The following is a 25420-nucleotide window of genomic DNA, read 5'->3' as shown; positions in this document are numbered from 1 at the left end:
ATGAATTCGGAATCCAAACCTGTGTTACCTAAGTGTAATTAAAAAAATGATATCCCCCTGAATAACTTTTGTTTAAATGATCAGATTTATATGAGTTAAGCACCATTTTTAATGGTTCAAAAGGTGATCTCAAATATGCTGATAGAATAATGTAAGTTACGAAGTCAGACTCAAATGCATACTTTCTATGAACAAATATATTTCTCTCATGGATTTAAATTTTTGAGTATCAAAATAAGAGGTAGTCGCCGTAATTTGGGAAATAATTTAGTGTTCAACAATTTAGTCAGGAGAGTGGTCAAAAATTTAGGATCCTAAATGTTAATGCCACTTGTTGAATATTTTGCCATATCTTGAGAAGTTTTAAGCGAATCAAAGCAATCCTTAGGGAGTTGTTAGCGAAATTAAAAAATTCTTTTTGCACACAAAATTCATTCATCCATAGAAAATATGCAAAAATTTCCCCAATAATTATTCATTATTTTGAGGTAAAATTATAAGGTAAACATTTATTTGCTGTAAGGTATACAAATTTTTACAACATTTCAAAATTTGTCATTTTATTACCAAAAAAAATATTAATGAATTAGGTCAATTAATATCTAAATCGCAATAATAAAATTTCAACAAAAAAGAATTTTTAAACTTTTATTTATCAATTTTTGTAACTTAGTAATCAATTAGCATACACAGGAAGCATAAATCATTCCTTTGTTTTACTAAGATTGGCGTTTAGTTCGCGAAAATACAATAATTTGAGCAACAATTGCTTAGAACTTAGAAACTTCGAAAGTTACTTACTTAGAACTTAGAAAGTTACTTATTTTAAACTTAGAAAGTTACTTACTTAGAACTTAGAAAGTTACTTACTTTAAACTTAGAAAGTTACTTACTTAGAACTTAGAAAGTTACTTACTTTGAACTTAGAAAGTTACTTACTTAGAACTTAGATAATTACTTACTTAATCACGAAAATGTTTTTCGCAATGCTAACTAGTTCTCATTCCTAAAGTTGCTTAGATCTGGAATTAAAATTTAGATCCTATGTTTGATTAATTTCAAAGACGGATATTTTCTTAGATTCATAAAAATAATATGTTTAGTAAAGAAAAGATTTAAAGTGAACTTTGAATAAAGTGTAAAATAAATAATAAAATTTATGTTAGATTTATTATATGTCAGAAATAAAATATCGATAACCTTCGTGAGGTCTAAACAAGATAAGACCATTGTCGTGTATTGTTTGGAATCTATAGAAAGGAAACTTATTACATATCTTAAAGATAATGATACTTTAATGGATGATGATGGATAGATCTCATGTTTGACTCTTCTATTACACCTATGATTTATTACGCTTAGAATAAAGTTAGAAATGTTTTGATAGCTGAATTTCTTTAAAAAGAAAATCTATTAAAATGGAATATATATAATGAGCAACTCTGAAATTGTATTTCATTGTGTCGTTAAAATGTTTAAAAAAATTATTGAAGAGTGAAGTATAAAGTCTAAAACTCTTTGCAAGCGTTAACGATAAAACCATAACATGCAAAATATTACTCATACTGTCATTGTTCTCATTGTCAGTTTCGCAAAATTTTTTTTAATTAGTTATTTCGCACAGAGAATATAATTGTGGTAAAATTACCATGCTGAATGGCAATGACATGCCTGTTAGAAGAGATAAAAGATAATAATCATGGTTAATAAAACTAAAATATGCGGTATTTAAACCATTCGTCTCTTAATTTTTCCGTTTCTATGGTAACGGTTCACCTGATTATGGTGAACCGGTATATGGTAATGGTTTTCCGGAAATTCTGCTTTTTAAAATTATAGTTCACTACTCATTTAGTAAAAAAAATGGTAAGTAAATTTAACCAAATAACTGGTTTTCTCTCCATGCATTAAAGTAGCATGATAAAATCAACTGACCTTACCGCATTTTATATTTTATCACATATTATAAAATCATATTTCATTGCTAATTTTATTAAAATCATGACCAAAGTGCTTTAGAGAAAAAGAAGTACACGTAATACATTAAAATATTTCTTTTTCTATTATAATAAGGATAGCTGTAAAATGCTTTTTCAAAGATGGAAATTCTTCAAAAAGGATAAGTAAAAAAAAATTGAACATTGCTAGAAGAAAAAAGAAATATTTTTTGGAACTATGTAAAAATGGAAGCAAAAATCTACGATAATTTGAAAAATTATAATTTTCTTATAAATAATTTGTAGCTAACAATAACATTTCCTACTTTTCAAACATAAAAGATAAACCTTTAAGCAATTTTTATATTTGGATATTGAACCACTCTTTTTACTATTATTTTAAGCTTTCAAACATTTTTGAATGATCTAAGTATTCACGAATATGTATGTGTTGTGTCAATATTTATGCGAATATATTAGGAGAACCGGAAAATAATGTCGTTTCGGTGCCTTAAATGTTCGTTAGTCTTAAAAATCAATTAATTTTCTTTGATCCATTTCGATTCATTTTCGATTCGACATTGAAATGCTGTTGTTAGCATGGGGGAATACATTATTGATTTGAAATACGATCTTGATAATAAATATCAAATGCTCCGAAATGACATTACTGTCCAGTCCCCCTAACATATGCGTTCTATATAAGATGAATAGAATTCAACATCTGGTGTGAGTTACGCAAACTTTAACGCTAAAGAACATTTATCTGACGTAGAAAATAATGTTTGACAAGGAAAAAAAATAATAGATTCATAATATAACAAAAGATGGATTGGGCATGATGAAATTAGGAAAACTACGGGATCCATTATTAAAAGGTATTTTGTACCAGGAGAGTTTCAACGTTTCGTCAAAAGGTAATATTAGACAGCAATTATCGATCACTTATTTGAGAAATAATACTTCATGCTAGTCTAGAGAACCAATGAACACAAGGCGTTATGCAACAGCAAATGCCTGTAGAATCCCGTGAGTTTAATTCTCACTGCCCCGTCGCGAGTTCTTTAAATTTATTTATGGTTTTACAGCGTCTGGAAAGTTAAGTTGTAAATTTACTGATTGCAGCAACACGCATAGCTCAAAGTTTCATAAGCTTATTTACCCGGGCAGACTATATTTCTATTTATCAGCTATAACTGTGGTTCTTAACCTTTTTAAGCCGCGACCCAAATTTGAGAAATATGTTCATGTCGCGACCCAAAAAGAAGTCAAAATTAGGCTGAGTAAGCCACAATGACTTCTTCTAGGAGGTGTTGGTATTTTTTATTATTTGGTGCATTACTAACTTTTTTGGTTCGACTCAGCGCGACCCAAGAAATATGCTTCGCGACCCAATTTTGGGTCGCGACCCATAGGTTAAGAACCGCTGATCTATAACACTGTAAAAGACTTTGCTGAGTTAAAACTGATAAATAGAACTGTGTTTTGTGTATAGAACGCTTATTTTTAACTGTTAAAAATTTGAATAAATTCGCTGATTGCAGCAACACACATTACTCAAAGTTTCGTAAGTTAATTTACCCGAGCAGTTCATGGTTGTATTTATCAGTTGTAACACTGTAAAAAACTTTACAGTGTTAAAGTTGTAACACTGTAAGACACTTTACAGAGTTAAAACTGATATGCAGAACTGTGTTTTGTGTATAGAACATTGATTTTTAACTGTTAAAAGTTTTAATGTTTCTCAACACCAAAAATGGTGGGAAGTACTTTACATGAAAATGGTGTTCCATTAAATGTTTCACCAAGTACCAAGAACAGTCTTTGGTGTAGTGAAGCGCCAAGAATGTTCTTTTACACTACTTGGTGTAAAGAAGTCGCCATCAGTTTTTTTCATTCAGTATCCCTAAAATTTATTATTACTATAAGATATGACATACATGAGTGTCAGTAAAATTATTTCTCGGATATAATATTAAGCCAGAATCATCATAACTTAGAATGCATGTATACAATATTTCAAAAAAAAAGAAAAGAGGAAAGCTCGCTAATCGAATCTATGCACAACACAGAGAGAATATCAGTATGAATTCAAATTACAATTAACGAAACAGAAGTGAGTAATAATTAAATATTATAAAAGCACATTATACAATTAACAGATTTATGTAAATCTTATGAGTATATAGATATCTTTTATACAACTAAAAATACAAAAGCATTTTATAATAATTTACATGATCAGTTTATCAAAATAATCTAGCAAGAGGATAATGCACGTGCTTTAATGGTCCATACTCTTGCTCTTCCACATCAACTCCATCACTTTTTATTAATCACTACATTTCTTTTCCACCTCTTCTAAGGTTGTTTTTTCTTTTATTCCATGCTTTCTATCTTTCTTCCTTTCCTTTCCTTTCTCTTTCTTCCTTTCCCTTTTTTTCCTCCATCTTCTGTTCCCTTATTTTATCTTATCTTTCGTTCGTATTTATCATCGTCCTCCTTCTAATTTCTCTTCTTTTCTATCTAATTACCTTTATCTTCGGCTTTTAATTTTTCTCTGTCTTTCTTTTTTTCCCTACTACTAATTGCTATTTGTCTTTTTTATCTCGCTTCTTTTCTCTTTTCTTTCCTTTTTTATTACTTTTATTTTTTTAAAACTTTTTACTCTTATCAAACTTTTTTATCTTTTCTCTCTGAATTTCTTTTTTTATTTACTTTCTTTTTACTCATTCTTCTTTTATGTCGCTTTCACGTCGTTCTTAGGAAGATGTCGTTTATCTTACAAGTGATTAGCAAAATAATAATAAAAGAAAACAACTATTAAAGGTATATGATAATAATAAAGCAATAAACAATAATAATAGGTATGCAAGCTTTGCGCAAATAATCTTTTTTTAAACAAGAGAAAGAGGATTATTTTATAAGCCAGCATCATCGTTATTCAAAGTTTATTACGAATATTTGACGTTTATAAATATGAATTTTCGTTCAAGCAATATTCTAGATGAAAATATCATTAATGTATATTAAAAAATGTCATAGATTTGTAATATGAAAAATAACAACGTTAAAAATTTAAATATAACTAACGTAATTTGAAATCTAGCAAAATGTTTTTCAAGCTATCGTGCAATTGCAAATAAATAAAGAATAACTCGCTTTTTCAAAGCTATAAACGAGAAAATATTTCTCTATTAATTTATCTTTTTTTAGTCCATTGCTTGCTTGACAACAGCTCTGCCTGTTTAAAGATACCTATTTTTGGAAACATATTGAATGTTGCCTGTCATTAATTAAGACTTTTGAAACAATTTTCTCTGTGGGAAAACCAGTAAATCATTCCTGTTCGTAATTAAAGAACTATGGTAATTTCAGCATTCAAAACAAAAGGAATATTCTAGACACGAAAGAAACGTTCTTTTAGAGAAATGGATGTTTAAGTTAATTGTCATCGGGGGATCGGACAGAGTTAATGAAATTATCTTTTCTTTTCAGGTTCGTAAATGATGGAAGCTGTTCGAATGTCAAACATCAAATAGTTTTGGTTAAAAGATGTATAACTATATTTATTTAATAATGGTAAGTTTTTTTTACTGTATTATAAATAACTTAAATACCCGCATCATTTTGTAATGAACACTTTTAATATATAATTTTTGACTCTTTATTAAAAATGGCAAAAATGTATGCCCATTTAAGGTCGTAAATTAATATTTCAAGTAAAGAAAACATTTTTAAAAAATATATTGAATTTCGATAAATAACTATTGAGGAAAGAAGGTATTTGAAGAACTTGTTTGTTTGCCGGATGAAATTTAAAAGAGTTTTTAATAATCATATTTTAACCTCTCTTTTTTTTCTGTTCTTTGTTTTTCACCTGTTTTCCTCATCAGAGATTTGTCAGATTTTCAATTTTTTTACTCACTTGTGATGTACGTCTGTGGGGCTGGAATAGTCAGGTGTGATTGGAGTTTGTGTTGGTATACTTGACCAAATGAAGAACAACGTCTATGTTTTTGTTAAATTCCTTTTTGAGGAAAATTTTAGAACTATATATGTAGGGTGGAATCATCGAAGCAACTATCTAAATGGTCCTTATAAAATTGTGCGTTAAGAGTCACAACCTATTTATGCTATTTTTTCTTAGTACAATCTCATTTTATTGTTTTGCAAGTTAGGCTTATTTGACAATGATTCTAACCTCAACAGTTAAATAAAGCCTTAGAGACCTCCTGTTTTCTTCGTTCACCAACCCTTGTTTATGTCCATTTTTTTTAGAAAAAATACGATTGGATTGTGATCTGTTCCATTTTGAGGATTGCTTCAGTTTTGGCGAATAAATAACATGGTAAATCAGTTCTCTCCTATAGTTATAACAGAGTGAAAATGCACTGTATTATTAAAAAATACTGCCTGTTAGTGCGCAACTTTTTTTCTCAGCATTATTTATCATGTTCATAAACCTTCTTCCCAAGCTGCCCGTGGGGGTATTTTTACCAACATGTTTAACAGTTAATAACTTTCGAACTAATTATGGAATGTTAATTATTTATATTAAATTGAAATTCCTGTACACTTATATTATATTTGCACCTCATACTATATTTTATTTTATAACTGTCTCAGAACAGCCGAGCTAATTTTGATAATTAATAGTCAACTCCATAGTGTTGTAAGTTTGAGCCTAACGCAGAAGACAAGGGAAGTCCTGGATTAAGCATTGCGACAAAGTAACCTTTGTTTAAGATTTTTGTATGGAACTCTTCCGCATTTGCGTTACATGGAGAAGAAAACCCCCAAAACATCCCACGGTTAGCACAATGGTAAGGAGATTCTAACTCATGATCCGTCTACCACTGAAAATATTTTAGGATGCCACTATAATCGGTGAGAGCTGGGGACCAAATTCGTACCAACCAGACAACGCCGGGATTCGAACTTAGTTCACCTCATTTGGAGGTGAACGCTATATCTCCTGAGCCACCGCAGCTCTTCCTACTTACCTTAGTAATTTCGAGTTTCTTGGTTTTATAGTTTCTGCGCAGAAAATAAAATTTTATGTTAAGTAGAACACCCAAAAAAGCGTCTGCGTTGGTGGCTCTTACAATTAAAAAAAATAATAGTCGATTTTGAAACTAACTATCTCGAATAATTTATAATGAATGTAAGTATCAATTAAAATAGTTATAAGTATTAACTGCACAAATACTGTAACTTTAAGCTAAAACTAAGTCAAATAAGTAAGTTTGCCAGTTTGCGAATTTTGATGGGGTGGTTTGTAAATACTCATCACTTTCCGGTATCGAGTAGTTCGGGTACAATATCAAAAATGTGCAATTACATTTTTAAAACTCACTCTTTCAGACTAAACACGGAGAAATAAATTCTGTTAAAATTACAGTACTGTATGGTAATGACATCTCGCGTAAAAAAATCATGAATTTGGATATTAAAACCAAAATTTACGGAATTTAAACTATTTAATTTGCAATTTTTCCGTTCATATGGTAATGGTTTATAAAAAATAGTTCTCTAACCCCACTGTTACAGTTCTTATAACCACACATTTAGTAATAAATACAAAACTAAGAAGTAAATTTAACAAAATAAATTATTGTGCCATGGTCTCGGGTGTCATAAAATTAATAGGTGTATCACAGTTGCTAAATTTTATTGCATATAATAATACCATATTTTATTTCCAATTTTACTAAAACCATTATAAAAACGCTTCTTTAAAAATTACCAAGATTTTTAATGTCCCCATAAACCCAGAAATATGGTAAATTTTAAAATATTCTGATAATTTTGACCATACATTTTTTCCCCAATGCAACGTAATTGTTTAATTGTGATAAATTTAGACCATCATTTGTTGAACCCTATCAGTAATCAATGGCATAATTTTTGGTGCTGAATAATGCTGAGTGCAGTAATTTTTATTTTCATGAGAAGAGTTAAGAAACGCAATTTGCTTAATCCAATAACATAAAGTCACCGAAAAACAGTAAATAAATATTAAAAAGTTCTGGAATTTTGCAGGTTTAGGCAGCATATCAGTTTTTAGCTTGATTGTGCAGTGTTGATGAATGAGATTAATTTTTAATTTACGTTTTTTTCATCACTTAAGAAGTAGAAGCAAATAAAGCTAGTAGTTAATAAAGTTCTAATAAATTTACATAAAGTTCTATAAAAATGTGGTCTAATAAATTTACATTTATTAGACCACATGAAATAAATTCTGTGCAACAGATTAAATGTTAATTTTTTAAAAAAAATAATAAACAACTTTCATTGTAAATGTCACTTGTCGGAATTTGTTAAACTAGCTAAACATTGAATTTGTTAAAGGCTTAAATACGAATCAACAGCCTTCTTCTTTTCACTCTGGAACCAATTATATAATGAATCGGAGTAAATAAACTGAAATTCACTTAAAGAGAACTACTTAGTAATTAATGAAAAGTACCACATCGAGGTGATAATTTGGCTATCAATCTTAATTAGCAGTGGCAATTTGCAATTATGGGAAACTGTAGCAGAAATGTACATATTATTCTGATTTTTAATTAGTTGACTAATAGCCTAATTTAAATTAGAATATATTCTTGGTTTTATTCATTAAGGCATTTAAAACTAGATGAGTAAACTCTTTTTGAATGCGTAGTTTAAGAAGGTAATTTCAATAAACTTGTTCAATGCCTTTCAGAGAAATGATAAATTTTTATGTTTTATTCATTCGCAGAATAAATGCTCAAGGGACTAAGTGAATAAAGCTCAGTGAATTAAAATTTTTAATTGCATATTTACTAAATAAATGTAAATGAATCTGATGATTTATTATGTTTGACTTTTCGGGAGGGGAAACTCATTAAAAAATGAAGCTTTTGAAATCAATCACAATAGAGGTATGGTTCAAGCAAATAGCGGATACATTGCTTTGGAAGTAGGCCAAAAGATAAAAGAAAAGTTTTCGTGAGCCAAGAAAATATGTAAGGAACAGAGAAGATTTTATAGAAGTGTTACAAATATGAAATGAGCGTAAAATATAAGTGAATATAAAATGTTAACATAAAGTGTCTTTATAAATGTTCATGAACTGCTAAATTCATAAAAGTGAAATCTAGACACTTAAAAAACATAGATGCTGCTTCTGATATTCGGATGAAAAAAACTCGGAGGAAGATCTGCATAATCCCAACCATATCCGCAAAAAGGAGTGCCATCTAGCGTTATAATTAATAGCATATATACAGACACATATATACCATTCCTATAGAACAAATTGTAGAGGCTCCAAAAAGACATTAATTTTTGACATGGAATGTGCTGAAGGCTTTTTTCTTACAAGGGAGACTAGGGAAGTGTGACTCGCCAATTTTGAAGTAAACTAGTGGGATGTATGCCTTATGTGGAATAATTTTAGGGGGCAACATTCGTTTCGGCCCATAGAAGGTCCTACGAGAGATAAAAAATGATTCAATATATAGAGAAATCGGTATTTTATTACTTCAATGCAGACTATTTAATGCAGACTCAAAAAAAAATTCCATCAGTTTGGGAACAAGTTATAATTGGTCAGATGGATATATAGAAGATTTTTTTGTGCTATGGCATTTTTACCTCCTAATCCAATTATAAACAATTAAAATACTTTTTTGAAAGTTTTTTTTACTAAAATTAGAATAATCGCTTGAAAGCATTTTTTCAAAATAGGTATATCCGGCTTTTGAGATCAATTTTGACAATAAACATGCATTATATAGTACGTGAAAGTACCACAAAATTAATTGGAGTATGAGATAATTACAGTAACCAATAATCTGCATTGAAGTAATAAAATACCAATTTTTCTATGTATTAAATTATTTTTTATCTCTCGTAGGACCTTCTATGGGCCGAAACGAATGTTACCCCCTAAAATAATTCCTTATAAGGCATAGATCCCACTAGTTTATTTCAAAATTGGCGAGTCAAATTTCCCTAGTCTCCCTTGTTAGTGTACCTTTTTAAGAAATGCAACAAGGTAATAATCAATAGAGATCATGACAGGAGAATATGGTGGATGTTGGAGATATTGGGAGCCCAATTAGTATTGTTTCGCAATGGTAATTATTGACTCTAAATGCTGTTGTTTTCCTTCTACAGTGAGGAAGCTATTTGGAAGTTTTGGCGATAAATAATTAGAGCAAAATATTTTATAAACAGCTGTTTGAGGTCTTTAAGGTGTTAAATATCACCAAAACTTCACTTTACACGTCCTAATATAGTTTTTATTTAAAAGTTTTCCGTCTTCACTGACTACACGTGCGTTTAGTATCATTGGTGACCATACAGTTCTGCTTAAATTCTGCAAAACACTTACAAATGAATACTTTCAACGTAACGTTAAAGCCATTTTTTAAAATTTTTGTTTTCAGCCAAGATTTAACTTAAAATATTTGAGAAAAACCCGGATAATGTTAATAAATTAATTACTCACATAATAATCGATAAATTACTTTATACTTAATTACGTCAATAAATTAAATTTTTACCTCACGTCTTGAAATTTAAGATGTATAGTAAAGGAATAGTTTATGTATAGTAAAGGAAAAATAACAGACTTTTCTTTTTAGCATTTTTCGCAAAATACTGATAAAAAATGCATAGTTATATAATTATTTATTAATCTGTCACGAGCTGCTTGCCGAAGTTTGCTTATCCTTGTTTAAAACTACCAATTAAAGGGCTCTTAATTATCAAATTTGATTTTACCTAATTATTGTATTTTAAGGTAAACTCTTTATTTATCATTGCTAAATACCATCCCTTATGGTTTCAAAGCATTTTTAATTAACTAGGCATTATATTTAAGGATGTCTGTCACTTTGAATCAATTTTCATTTCTTATTAATTTCAGATATTAATTTGTTTTTTTTTTTTAAAAATAATTATTAATAATTTAAAAATTTAACATTCTTTAAGATTAGTTATTGTTAAATATAAGTAAAATGCTTTGGATTTGGTTTATCTAAATCGTGTTTACGCCCTGCAAATTTTTTAATACAGTGGAGTGAATAATAGTAGTTTTTGTTTAAGGCAAATGCTATATAATTTCTAAACATAGGGTTGCCTTATGGGATTATAAAGAACCCTTCCAGCACCTTGATCAGCAGTTTATAAGTTTGAGAAGCTTCAATAAATTTAGTACCATTGCACTTGATTGAAAACATGAATGGAGTTTAGTTTAAACTTTTTGTTTCAAAACACGAATTTTTAATGGAAATGTAACTATTGCTATTAGAGTACATGTTTAACCATATTAATTGCCGAATTGATAGAAATTTCTAATTAATAAACAATTATGAAAATTTCTATGGCTTAATTAACAATTAATTACTTAACAATGACTTCATTTTTTTCAAAAAACTATTTTTGAAGCGAAAAAATGTTGACTAGATAACTATAACTAAATTTTTAAAACTATAAGAATGGTTTTATTATGATACAACGGCAAGTGAATAAATAAAAAGTGACAACAATATTGTGATAATGTATAGTGGGCATAGTTTCTAATTTAAAAAAAAAACGGATTAATTTTTAAAAGTTATATGAATATAATATCAAGCCCAAATTATGTATTTTAATTGCCATTAATTTTACGATTTTACTTCATCAGAAACTGATTCGAAATGGAGAAATTTCCCTACTACCTTATGATTTTTTTCATTGTCTATGAAAGGATGAAGAAATGACAAATTACTGACACTCTGAAATTATTTAAATGTTAAAGAGCTTTAAAACTTAATTAGGAAATGAAAATTTAAAAAAAACTTATTTAATTAATTTTTATCGAAACAAAATATTCATTTGTTTTCTCCCGTTATAAATACTGAAACGAAGCGTGAATTTTTTTATAATATACATTGAAGAAAAAATATAGGTTTTCATTTTAAAAAATATACTTAAATGTTAACTATTGGTGTTAGTTTTTAGAGTTTTTTTGAATTTTTTTAAATAGATATATTGAGATTTAAAAACTTTTTCCGAGATAATGGTTTTTGTCTAAAATGTTAAAAGGGTATTGTTTTTTGCATATTGGAATAAAAATGCATGTAAGGAAGATAAATGGTTTAGTTTTCACTTATATTCAAAATAGAAAATAATGTAAAATATCTTAAGAAAAGCAATATATTTTAGAAAAGAGAAAATGGCAATTACCATAGATATAATGTTATTATCTGAACGGTATTTATTATTCTTTCTATAAAGAATGCAACTTGAATTATCTTCTTACATTTTCTAGAACATCTAATTCTTTAAAAAAATGTTCAAAAAAGATTGTTTGTTAACACAATTTTTCAAACTATAATTTTTTACTCAAAATGGTATAAAAACACAGATGGTTTATGATCAACAATTTTATTTTATACTTTGCTTCTTATAACGAGGGTTGTAAATTAAATAGTGGCAACTTAACCTTTAAACTCACAGAAGGACGGGCATGCACAAATTAGATATGGGAGCTGTGAGGCGGGGCTGTTGTCGATGTGTAGAGTGCAAAAAAAAGTCAATTAGCTTAGAAGGGTAGTTGTTGTGTGGCGTTAAAGTGAGGAGTTTCGTTTCCATCGCTCTAAAGCATGTTTTCAAAAGGTGATCAGCGGTCGTGGCTTACAATCGAGGTTGCCCGTGGCAAAAATGCAACAGAATGCTATCGAGGATTAGTGGAAGCCTTTGGAGCAAATGCTTTACCATATAGGACAGTAGCACGATGGATTCAAGCATCTCGTCTTTTTTCGTCATTAAGCCTTTTCACAACATGCTTTAGAGCGATGGAAACGAAACTCCTCACTTTAACGCCACGCAACAACTACCCTTCTAAGCAAATCGACTGTTTTTTGCACTCTACACATCGACAACAGCGCCACCTCCCCGCACCCATACCCTATTTACGCATGCGCGTCCTTTTGTGAGTTTCAAGGTTAAGTTGCCACTATTTAATTTACAACCCTCGTAATAAAATTTGATTGCAAGATAAAACAACACCATACAAGTGTTTAAGCAAGCAATATAAAAACTTCTAAAAATATTATAGTCTTATTTAAACACTTTGTCAGAGAGGAACCGTTGACGGTGAAACTTTTTTTTGATGAAATTGCCTTAGTGTATCGTAAAGGCATTTCTGGTAAAAAAAAAACTGCGATTCTGGTTATTAAACCAAAATATACTGTTTTTAAACCATTTATTTGGTAATTTTTTCGTTATTATGGTAACAGTTAGCAAAAATTCTTCTTTTCAAAATTATAATTCTTATTACGAAACATTTAGTAAAAAATACTAAACTGAAAAGTAAACTTAGCCGAATAAATAATTCTTATACTGTAATCTATGGTATCATGATAAAATTACCAAAGTTTTACCACATATTACCACATTTTGCCACATTTAACAAGAAAGTTTACTACATAAAATTTTACCACATTATAAAACCTTATTTTACTGATAATTTTAGCAAATTACCTGTAAAAATTACCATGCTCTTTGGAGTTCCTATAGAGCCAGAAACACGGTAAATTTTACCATATTTTAGTAGTTGAAATTATATATTTTTCCTTAATAAAAATTTACGTCTTGTCCCGATTTGTAGATTCGTAGCATTTGATTCATGAATAAAATGAGTCTAAAAATTAAAGTTAATATTTTTTTGAAACATTCAGAAAGCTTATTCTCTTTTTTAAAATTCATTTGATAGTAATCACTAGAAAACGTTGACTTTAAGTTAAAACATATGTAAACAAAAAAGATGCAAAGTGTTTGGTATTAACAACTCTTAATGTATTGTTATAAGTTCACCGGTAGCAACATTAAACTATACTTAGAGTTAAATGGAAATATTGTTATAGTCTGAATGAATAAATGGAATTCTTTTGTTTGAAAAAAATATTTTTCCAAATAATTGTTGCACTTTGATCTAGTAATTTACTTAATTTGCTCAGTTAAGTTAGTTAAAAATTATTGAATAAGTTGAACAATATGAACACTAAACTATACTTTGTATTAAATAGGAATATTTTTATAGTCTTAATGGATAAATGGAATTATCTTATTTGAAAAGAAAATATTTTTAAAAATAAATGCTGCCCTTAGATTTATTAATTACTTAATTAAATTATTTAAAAACTAATGAATAAGTTGAACAATATAGACATTAAATTATACTTAGTGTTAAATGGACATAACTTTATAGTCTTAATGGATAAATGTAATTGTCTTGTTTGAAAAAAATAGTTTAAAAAATAAATGCTGCACTTTGATCTATTTATTTGTTTAATTAAATTATTTAAAAACTGTTGAATAAGTTTAACAATATAAACTTTATTTTCGGAGATAATATTATTTCAGGTATTGACAACTCGTAAAAGTACTTTATTTTAACATAAATAATGAATCGGGTAAAGAAAAAATGTTTTTACCATCGATGCAAATTGCTTTATTTGATATGACACAAAATAAATACAATTATTTTTGAAAGGAATTCGGCATTCTACAAGGCTCTGTAAATTCAGCATATTCGCTCTAATTATGCAAACAATTACGTTCCTAAAAGGATTGTTTTTGAGGGGAACTTAATAATGATTAATGAGTAGATTAATTTAATTGCGTGATAAACAGCTTAGTTTTTTTCTTCTGTAAAATTCAACTAGTAAGTATGTAAGATTAAAATAGAGTATTTCCCTTAAAATTTTTCACAGACTTTGTGAGATAGAGAGCTGACAGTTTACTATACGTAATTAATTTCTTTCATCAATAATCTTTTCTAATTAACCTAAAAAAGATGATATAACGAATTCACTGAATTTGAGATATTATTATTTCAGGGACTGAGTAAATTCATGTCGGAATAACATTAATACTAAAACATAAAATAATAAAATAAAAGCTAAATTGAGAGAGTCGTGTTTGGAAGATTTTACCTTTTACGCAGAAATAGATACTGGTGTATCATACTGTATTTCAAAACCATAAATTATTAAAATGCTAATTATAATACTTCATTATTTTAGCATTTCTTACTATTATAATACTTCATTCATTTATTTTTGCCTAAATTAATACAAAATAGTAAAAAAAAATGGGAAAAATATTTTTAATAAAAATTTTGCCTCAAAGGGTAAAGCAAATGACATGCATTAAGTTTCGTTTTCGTATTAAAAGATTTGCTAAAAAAGCATTTGAAATGTGTCGAAAGTCAATAAAGAATATTATTTGAAAGTTTTGTGGCATTTACATGAAGTAATTCATCGAATACGACCTGAAACGTTGCAAAAGAACTCATATAAGTTGTACTATGATAACATAACATCACACATTACATTTATTAATCTACAATATTTTGCAATACAAGTACTGCTTCACATGCACAGTATTCTTCTCATATAGTACGGTGGGACTCCTTTTTTTCTTTTTCATACGGCTGAAATTGCCTCCTCCTGGTCTTATTTTCAAGTTCATTAATCCCATAAAAGAAAATTCCTCTTGAATTTTGGAGGGTATTCACAAAAACAAATTTAAGTCATGTTACTGCTCACAAAATAAAACTCTGCAACATAAGAATACGTTCAATAAAGACGGAACTCAAATCAGTAATTCTGATTCTTGGTGTTATATAGCTTCATATATCGAACAGTTACATAACACAAAACTCTTGGTGTTATATGTTATACAATTTTTCACAATACAACTGTCCACAATTCAAAAATCTACAGATGAGCAATACGTCCGAAGAAGACGGAATTGACCAATCTTCTTATGGTATTCTCGGTCCTATGTAACAGTATACAATGCAAAAATGTTCTTTTGGACATTTAACAATGCATTGAAAGATCAAAAACATGCATTTTCTAGCACAAGCATCTATAATGTTTTATTTGAAGCAGTTAAAATTGATGATAACTCAATAAACTTTAGGATCAACATTGGTTGTGATGGGTAAAGATCTATTGACTCAACGGTTGAGAAAGAAATAGGTACAAAAAATAATGACATGTTATAAAAATGTCTAGCTTGCCATGGAAGAAATGTATTTTCATTTATTTCATACTAAAAGAAATAGTTTCAACAGTTATTTAAACTTTATATAATGAATTTTGGTATTTTAATTGATAGTTAATAATCCTGATGATGGTTTCATTGTGCCTTACGATAAGTTTAGAGAATGAGATGCCGATTTTAATGAAGAAGTTGTCATTATTGTGACAACTTTATTATAACTGGCTTAGTTTGTAAAATGTATTTTTCTGAGTTTTCATTATCCTAATTTATTAACTTTTTTATAATTTAATTATATTATTCCCTCAGTATTACTATTTTGATGAAGACACCATTATTGATTTACACGTGATTTTGACACTATTATTTTCGCTACCATAATTTCACTGCCAGCATTTTGCTATTATTGTTTTTTATTTATTGAAATGGCTTTAACACAGATATTTCATTGAAAATTTTATTATTAACATTTGTTCACTGCAATTATTCAATTTTGTTCTCGTTGTTATTTAGTTAACATATTTGTATTACAGTTATTTGTTCATTCCCAAAACTGTTTATTTTCTTTAACGAAATATTATTTTGTTTATTGATATTTTGTTAGTTAGAAAACTCAATATAATTCTTGGTTGCATAAATTTATTTTTCTTGTAAAGTTCACATATTTTTGCTGTCAAATTTGTTTAAATTCGTTGCAAAAATACAAGAAATTTAAAGAACTAAATCTAGCTATGAACATTAAAATTGAGTAGTTGAGGTGGCTTGGGCAACTGGCATATCTATAAATATGGCAACAATACCTAGTTAAAAAATTTAATATCCACAAACTTGAAGGAAAAAAGAGGATAGACAGACCTCGTATTGGGCGGTTAGAGGACATAAAATTGGCCGTATGCAGGAGTAAATAGATGGTGAATAGTAGCCTCGAATAGATCCGGATGGAATAAACTGTTTAATATAATTAAGTTCTACAATTGTCGGTAGTGTTAGTCGTTGTAGAAGAAGAGAACTCCCTAGAATGTATTAATCCCACCAGTTTCAATTTTTTATTATTTCCTTGCTAATTGTTAGATTACTTCAGAATTAAGACGCTTTAAAATAAAGTTTTAAAGTTAAGTTTAAGACGTTTTAAAGTTAGAATAAAGACGTTTTAGAATAATTGTGTGTATTTGCCAATCTTTTCAATTCATATCCAAAAAAAAAAAAAAAAAGAAGTTCTCCAAATCTACTTTCTCCAGTGGGAAGAAAATTGCAATATTTGCAAATATTAAATCAACAAACATACATGAAAATGAAGTTAAGTATAAAAAATTATTTTTTTAAATCACAGATACATCAGAAACTACGGATATTATCTAGTAGAATTTTTTAAAGTTTTGGAGCGAGCTTGATTCTAAATATTAGTGCAGTTGTTCCCACTGTGCATAATAAAATAAAGACCAAATCCGTCGACTTCTTGTTGAAAGAGATGTTAAGAACAATATTTTTATAATAGTAACATTCGAATTCAATAGCTTTAATAAGAAATAAACAATTTTCTTCCAGATATTACTTTTATGTTTTGAAAGGTAAATGAAACACAAGTCGAAAAGCTTGAAAAAATTGCTGTCAAGCACTTGTGAATGAAACATTTTTAAACACTTTTTTCGCTAATGTTTTTTTTATCAATAAATTTCTTGTTACAGAATGTGCAAGCTACTTTTATACCCGGCATTTGCTATTTTAAATTAGTCTTTGTTGGTCTAGTATCAAAACAAATGAGAGTTTATCATGTAAACATTTTCATTATTCATATTTCGCATCAAAATCTTACAATTCAGAAACAAAACACAGTGTTAGCTTGATGTTAAATTGTTTTATAGATAGCACAAACTAAAGAAACATTATTGAAATAGAAATCTATCTATAGTTTTTCACTAAAACGCTTGATTCGAACAAAAATGTTTTATTTATTAACAATACTATACCATTATTTATTCATAAGATTCTTACAGAAGTTAAAAAAAATAAGATAATGGTGATTTTATGCCACTGAATAATTTAAATTCAATTTCAAAATGTATTTATTATTAAAATAAATGATGTTATTTTTTCAAATGCAAATACATTGAATTATAATGCTTTATTTTAAAACAAAATAATAATATTGTTATTTACAACATGTGCTTAATTATTTTTTTGAATACCTTGTTCAAATAAAGGGAAATCTAATATGCATTGTTTTTTAAAGATTTATTGAGAATACATTTAGAGTAATTCCTTAAAATGAATAATCAAAATCCATTAATTCAATAATAAAAAATATTGAAATGTTTTATATAACAAGAAATACTTATTTTATTACAAAATATTAATTGAAAGGGATTTATTTTATTGGTTAACAGAAAACATTACTATTTAATTTTTTTATCAGACTTTATTTTGTAACTATTTTATTTCCCCCGTTATTGTTATTTAAATATCAAGAGAATTAATTGATTTTAATATCTAATGCTATAAATCTAATGCTGTAAAAATATTCACTCACAGGTGTTTTCAGTTCGCTAAGTAGTTTTGTATTACTTTATAACTTTTGCATTACGTTTGAATTGCTTTTTTTTGTATTATTTTATAATAGTCGTTGAACAGCCGACCCAATTTAGAGTTTACGACTACCAATGTTCAACTCCATAGCCTTGTAATTTTGAACCCAATCCAGAGGACAAGGAAACTCCTGAAGTAAGTGTTAGGAGAAATTTGTCTTCTTTGAGGATTTTTTTGATGAAGCTAGTCCGCAATTACGTAACACGGAGAGGAAAAACCATAAAACCTCTCACGGTTAGCCAGATGACAAGGGGGCTGTAATCCATTATCCGTTTATCACTGAGGATATTTTACGTTAGCATTGTGGTCGGTGAGAGCATATCCCCTGAGCTACCACGGCTCCTAATTGGGTGCGAATGATCACATGGTTGTATCTAATCACGTGGTTGTGCATAGCGTGTTAACTTGACAGATTTAAGGCTTAGGTTTGTTATTACGTTGAATCAATTTTTGGATCAGATTTAATTCTATGCCGTCAAGCGATGTCACATTTGTGCGTGGAATCGGACAGTCTGACCCATGCGTGACGTTGCATGCAGGTATCTAATTAACTTAAATAATGTAGGAATATTTAGAAAGTTCAGTCTTTTCAGAACAGTAATTTGTACAAAATGTTCCTTTTGTGTTAAAAATTTGGAGATTTGAGAAAGCCATGAAAAGAAACAAGTTGGATTGGCACAAAGTTGTTGTGTTAAACAATAGAAATACTTTTAGTTTAGTTAAATTAAAAATTAAAATGGTTTTAGAAACATAGGTAAGAAAAAAAACATAAGTAGAAAAGCTTAAAAAATTGCGTTAAAACATTTGCTCATTTTTTTCGTCAATATTTATTTCATTAATAACGCTTTTATTGCAACAGAAAATAAATTCTACTTTTGTAAAATAGTCCTATGTATTATTTAAAATAAATTTTATTGCATCAATAAAATTTTTATTACATAAACATTTTTACTATTNTGTTATTTTTTCAAATGCAAATACATTGAATTATAATGCTTTATTTTAAAACAAAATAATAATATTGTTATTTACAACATGTGCTTAATTATTTTTTTGAATACCTTGTTCAAATAAAGGGAAATCTAATATGCATTGTTTTTTAAAGATTTATTGAGAATACATTTAGAGTAATTCCTTAAAATGAATAATCAAAATCCATTAATTCAATAATAAAAAATATTGAAATGTTTTATATAACAAGAAATACTTATTTTAATACAAAATATTAATTGAAAGGGATTTATTTTATTGGTTAACAGGAAACATTACTATTTAATTTTTTTTATCAGACTTTATTTTGTAACTATTTTATTTCCCCTGTTATTGTTATCCAAATATCAGGAAAATTGATTTTTGCTATAAATCTAATGCTGTAAAAATATTCACTCACAAGTGTTTTCAGTTTGCTAAGTAGTTTTGTATTACTTTATAACTTTTGCATTACGTTTGAATTGCTTTTTTGTATTAATTTATAACAGTCGTTGAACAGCCGACCCAATTTAGAGTTCACGACTACCAATGTTCAACTCCATAGCCTTGTAATTTTGAACCCAATCCAGAAGACAAGGAAACTCCTGAATTAAGTATTAGAAGAAATTTGTCTTCTTGAAGGATTTTTTTGTTGATGAAGCTAGTCCGCAATTACGTAACATGGAGAGGAAAAACTATAAAACCTCTCACGGTTAGCTTGATGACAAGGGGGCTCTAATCCATTACCTGTCAATCACTGAGGATTTTTCACGTCAGCACTGTGGTCGGTAAAAGCATATTCCCTGAGCTACCACGGCTTATAATTGGGAGCGAATATCACGTGTCAAATCACGTGGTTGAGTATAGCGTGTTAACATGACTGATTTAAGGCTTTGGTTTGCTATCAGGTTGAATCAATTTTTGGATCAAATTTAATTAGATGCCATCAAGCGATGTCACATTTATGTGTGGAATCGGACAGTCTGACCCATGCATGACGTCGCATATAGGTATCTAATTAACTTGCATAATGTATGAATATTTAGATTAAAGTTCAGATTTTTCAGAAGAATTTATACAAAATGTTCCTTTTGTGTTAAAATTTGGCGATTTGAGAAAGCCATGGACAGAAACAAGTTGAATTGGCACTAAGTTGTTGCGTTAAACAGCAGAAATACTTTTAATTTAGTTAAGCTAAAAATTACAATAGTTTTAGAAAGATAAGTAAGAAAGAAAGAAACGTAAGTTGAAGGAAACATAAGTAGAAAAGCTTAAAAAATTGCGTTAAAAACACTTGTTCATTTTTTTGTCAATATTTATTTTATTAATAAAGCTTTTATTGCAACAGAAAATATATTCTACTTTTGTAATATTCCTATGTATATTTTCAAATGAATTTTATTGCATCAATAAAATTTTTTTATTACATAAACATTTTTATTTTTCATATTTCGTATAAAATATTATAAATTTAAAACAAACATTCTACGCTATTTTGATATTCAACAACTTCATGGATTTCTCAAATTTAATTAAANATAATTACCATATTTTGCCACATTTATCAAATTTTATCACATATTATTACTTTTTCTTGTTTATTTACCAAAATGCTTTTGTAAAAGTTACCAAACTTCTTGACGTACCATAGAGTCAGAAACATGGTAAATAATACCATATTCAGGTATTTTTGACCACATTTTTTTCTATCAGTGCAATACCCGCGATGTCTAGAAGTGTTTTGAGGAACATTGCCTGAATATTGATAGTGGAAGCGATATTCACTTTTTTCTCTGTGAAATGAGTTTACAAATTCAGTTGTTTCGAATATTACAAATTTAAAAGTAATGTTTTTTTTTGCGTAAGGTGATTAAGATAATATTTATTAAGATATGCTGCCCTTCAACTTTTTCAGACCGATTGAAACTTTAACTAGCTGGTTTTAGCTAAGCGTATTTTTTAAAAAAAATTGTAATCTTTAATTTTGCTTTTTTTAAATAGTTAACCAGTGATCTGTCCTATTCATTCTCTTTTCTCTAAAATTGATTTTTATTTAAATTTAGAGCATTTAGTTAAAATTGTAAGTTCTATTTTTATTTTTTATAATAAGTAATGCAAATTAGCAATTATAAATTGTTTTAGAATACTTATGCGTTGTAAATAATTCAGTTATATCAATATAGTTGTAAATATTTATGTTTATTAATAAAAAGATAAAAATAAATGTCAAAACTGGAGCCTAAATAAAACACTTAGATTTTAAAAAAAAGAATTATAATTTGAACGTAGTATCTTATTACATCAATCTAAATTTCTTGATTAATTTTTTCTATCCTTAGTGCTAAGTTTACATCACAAATTCTGTTATGGAACAGTTTACAAAAGCTTATATAGAAGAATCACATTTATTTGCAAGCGAACATAGTATTTTATTATAATCAACATTTTTCAGTGCTTATTAACTGTTTATAACAAAAAATACTGGTACTGAAAAGTTTTTATGTCAAGAAGTTAAAATCGCAGAAACTACGTTTCATATTCTTTGTGTAATGTAATTGTAAATAATTCGAAATTCTGCAATCAAACAATGTCCCTAAAGAAAGGCGAAAACGTAAAATCAACTTTTTTGATGCTATGCATTGGTGTAATGTACAAATATGTCCCTTAGAATAATAGTTCAATGCATCGAAAGAAAAGAAACACAATTATTTACAAGCATAGATAGTATTTTTTGAGAAAAGTTGAAACGGATGATTGTAACTTGGTATTCTTTACATGGAGAAAACAATTCTGGTATACAAAAGTATAGTTCTTACTATCAGAAATTTAGCAAAAATTACAAAAGTTTCTATTTAGAAAAAAATGTTTGTGCTGAACAAAAAATTGAATTTCATTATTCTTGCCATCTTTTAATTATTTTTACTACCTTTTCATTATTCATTTTTTCATTACTCTTTCATTCTTTTCCTTATCATCATAATATTTTTTAATTTGTTTGAACATCCTTTTCATTATTTTTACTTTTCTCTCCTAGTGCTTTTTTTCTTTATTCTTACATTATATTCTTATCATTATACCATTTTAATTTATTCTTACATTTTATTCATTATTCTAACATTCTTTTCATCATTCTTACATTCTTTTCATTATTCATACATTATTTTCAATTATCCCACATTCTTTCCTTTTTTAAGATTTTTCTCAATCATTTCATTATTCTTGCTTTATTTTCATTCATTATTATTATTCTTACATTCTTTTCATAATTTCCTACAATAGTTTCCCTATTCTTTCTTTCTTTTCATTATTCTTAACCATACTTTTTTTGACAATGAATATATTTATTTACTTGTATAGAAAATTCCTGTTAGGACACTAGATGTAATAACTGCGCTTACGAAAACTAACAAAGCATTTTTCATGAAGGAAAAAGTTAATATGATTAATAATATGATTAATTGTTATTATTATGGCATTCTTTTCCTATTTCTTATAATATTTCCCTTATTCTTTCTTTCTTTTCATTATTCTTAATTAACACTTAATTAACACTTTTTTTATAATGCTTATTTTCATTTAGTTGGATAGAAAACTTCCTGTAAGGACACCATAAGTAAGAATGGCGCTTACGAAAACTAACAAAGCATTTCTTTTTAAAGGAAAAATCCTGCCGGCCGTAAGAAACGTTTCCATTTTAGCAAAAAATATAAATTTTTTGTGAGAAATGGCAGGTTTGCTATCCATAATGTATCTGATCCGAGATTTTTGCATCACTTCAATCCACGACTCACCGACAAAACTGGCAGAAAGAATTGTGAAACTTATTAGAAATATAGATGTCACCATAGAACCTAAAACAAAAATGAGTGTTTCCATATCTGCAATATACACTTTCATATGATTAAGTAGACCAATGCAGAAATTTAAAATAAAAAAATAATTAGCGATTGCGCATAAAACAAGAAATGACAGTTCTGTTTCAATCATATCGATAAAATACTTCACGGAAACAAGAGAACAAAGTAGGTGATCATAACGATGATTTGATTTTTCTATTGCTTTTAAAAGTTCTTTCAGTCTCCGATTTACCATAAAACAAAGATTTACATATAGAATTAAGAAAACATCTATTGGTAGTTCGAAAAGGCAAGCATTAAACATATAGATTAGAGCTGTGGAAATTTGTTTAGTTGTCCTGCTTTTAAATTCATATCCAAAAGAGAAATTCTCCATATCTGGTTGCTCCAGTGAGAATAAAATTGTAACAGTTGCGAACATTAAATCAATAATCATAAACGTGAATGATGTAAAATATAAAAAATAATTTTTTTTAATCATGGATTGATCAGAAGCGATGACTATTATTTTGTAAAATTTTTTAAGTTTTGGGGCGAGCTTGATTCTAAATATAAGTGCTGTTGTTCCTGCTGCGCATAATGAGAGAAACACCAAGTCTGTCGACTTTCTAGTTGAAAGTGATGATATAAACAAAATTTTTATAATAATAGCAGTCGAACTTAATAATTTTAATAAGAAATAAACAATTTTCTTCAAGAAATTATTAGTTTTATGTTTTGAGGGGAAAATGAAACAGAAGTGGAAAAGTTTAAAAAAGTTGCGGTAAAAACACTTGCCCATTTTTTCGTCAATGTTTATTTTATAAATAAAGCTCTTTTTATAATAAAATGTACATGCTACTTTTGTAACAATCAATTACTTTGTTTTTAATTAATTTTTATTTGTCTAATCTGAATAAAAAAAGAGTTCATTATGCAAATATTTTCATTATTCATATTTCGTAGTAAAATTTTGTAATTTAAAAACAAATATTTAGTGTTAGCCTGATGTTAAATTGCGTTGTAGATTGTAGAAACTTAATAAAAATTGTTGTTTACCGTAGAAAACTAGCCTTAATTTTCTCCCAAATGTTTAATCTGAATAAAAATGTTTTATTTACCAATAATACCATGATATTATCCATAAGATTCATATAAAGTTTAACAAAATTGAGATTTTTGTGATTTAATGCATCTGAATAATTTAAATTTAATTTCAAAATGTGTTCAGTATTAAAATAAATTATGTTTTTTTTTCAAATGTATATGCATCTAATTGGAATGCTTTCGTTTAAAGCAAAGTAATAATGATATAATAATTCGCAACATGAGTTTAATTATTCTAATTGAATTCCCTACTCAAATAAAAGGATATCTAATATGCATTATTTTGTTAGGATTCATTAAGTTAGCATTTAGAGTGGTTCTTTAAAATGTTTGATCAAAATCCATTAACTCAATAATAAAAAAAAAAAATAGTGAAGTGTCTTTCATAACATAAATTACAGGATATTACAAGATATCAGTTGATGATTATTTATTTTATTATTTATCAGAAGACATTCCAATTTAATTTTCAATAGGAATATTTCATTTATCTCCTTATTGTTATCTAAATATCAGAAAAATAAATTGATTTTATTTATTCATTTTCAATATTTAATTCGGTAAAAATATTTATTCACAAACGATTTTAGCTTGCTTTGTAAGTATCTAATGTAGTTATAAGCTGAAAATGGTGGTTTGATAAGTTTTTCCTTAAAATGAAATATTTTTTTCTATAAATTTTAGATATCTTTGGATTGTGTAACAAAATAATTTGTGAGGCATGGTTTATTTGTTTGTGAGGATATGATAATAGTCTAATTTATTTGTTTAATTTTCCAAAGATTTAGCAGTATAAGGAGTTACTCTGAATCCCTTTATCCATAATGTCAAGATATGTTTTAAAGAACATATTCTAAATACTGACAAGAGACACAATTTTTTCCTTGTAAAGACAATGCAAATGTTAAAAAAAATATTTATTAGATTTTTTTTTTTAAAATATATTTATTTGGT

Source organism: Parasteatoda tepidariorum, chromosome 2 (assembly GCF_043381705.1).
Source record: "Parasteatoda tepidariorum isolate YZ-2023 chromosome 2, CAS_Ptep_4.0, whole genome shotgun sequence".
In the NCBI taxonomy this organism is placed as follows: Eukaryota; Metazoa; Arthropoda; class Arachnida; order Araneae; family Theridiidae; genus Parasteatoda; species Parasteatoda tepidariorum.
Note: the sequence above shows the minus strand (reverse complement) of the source record.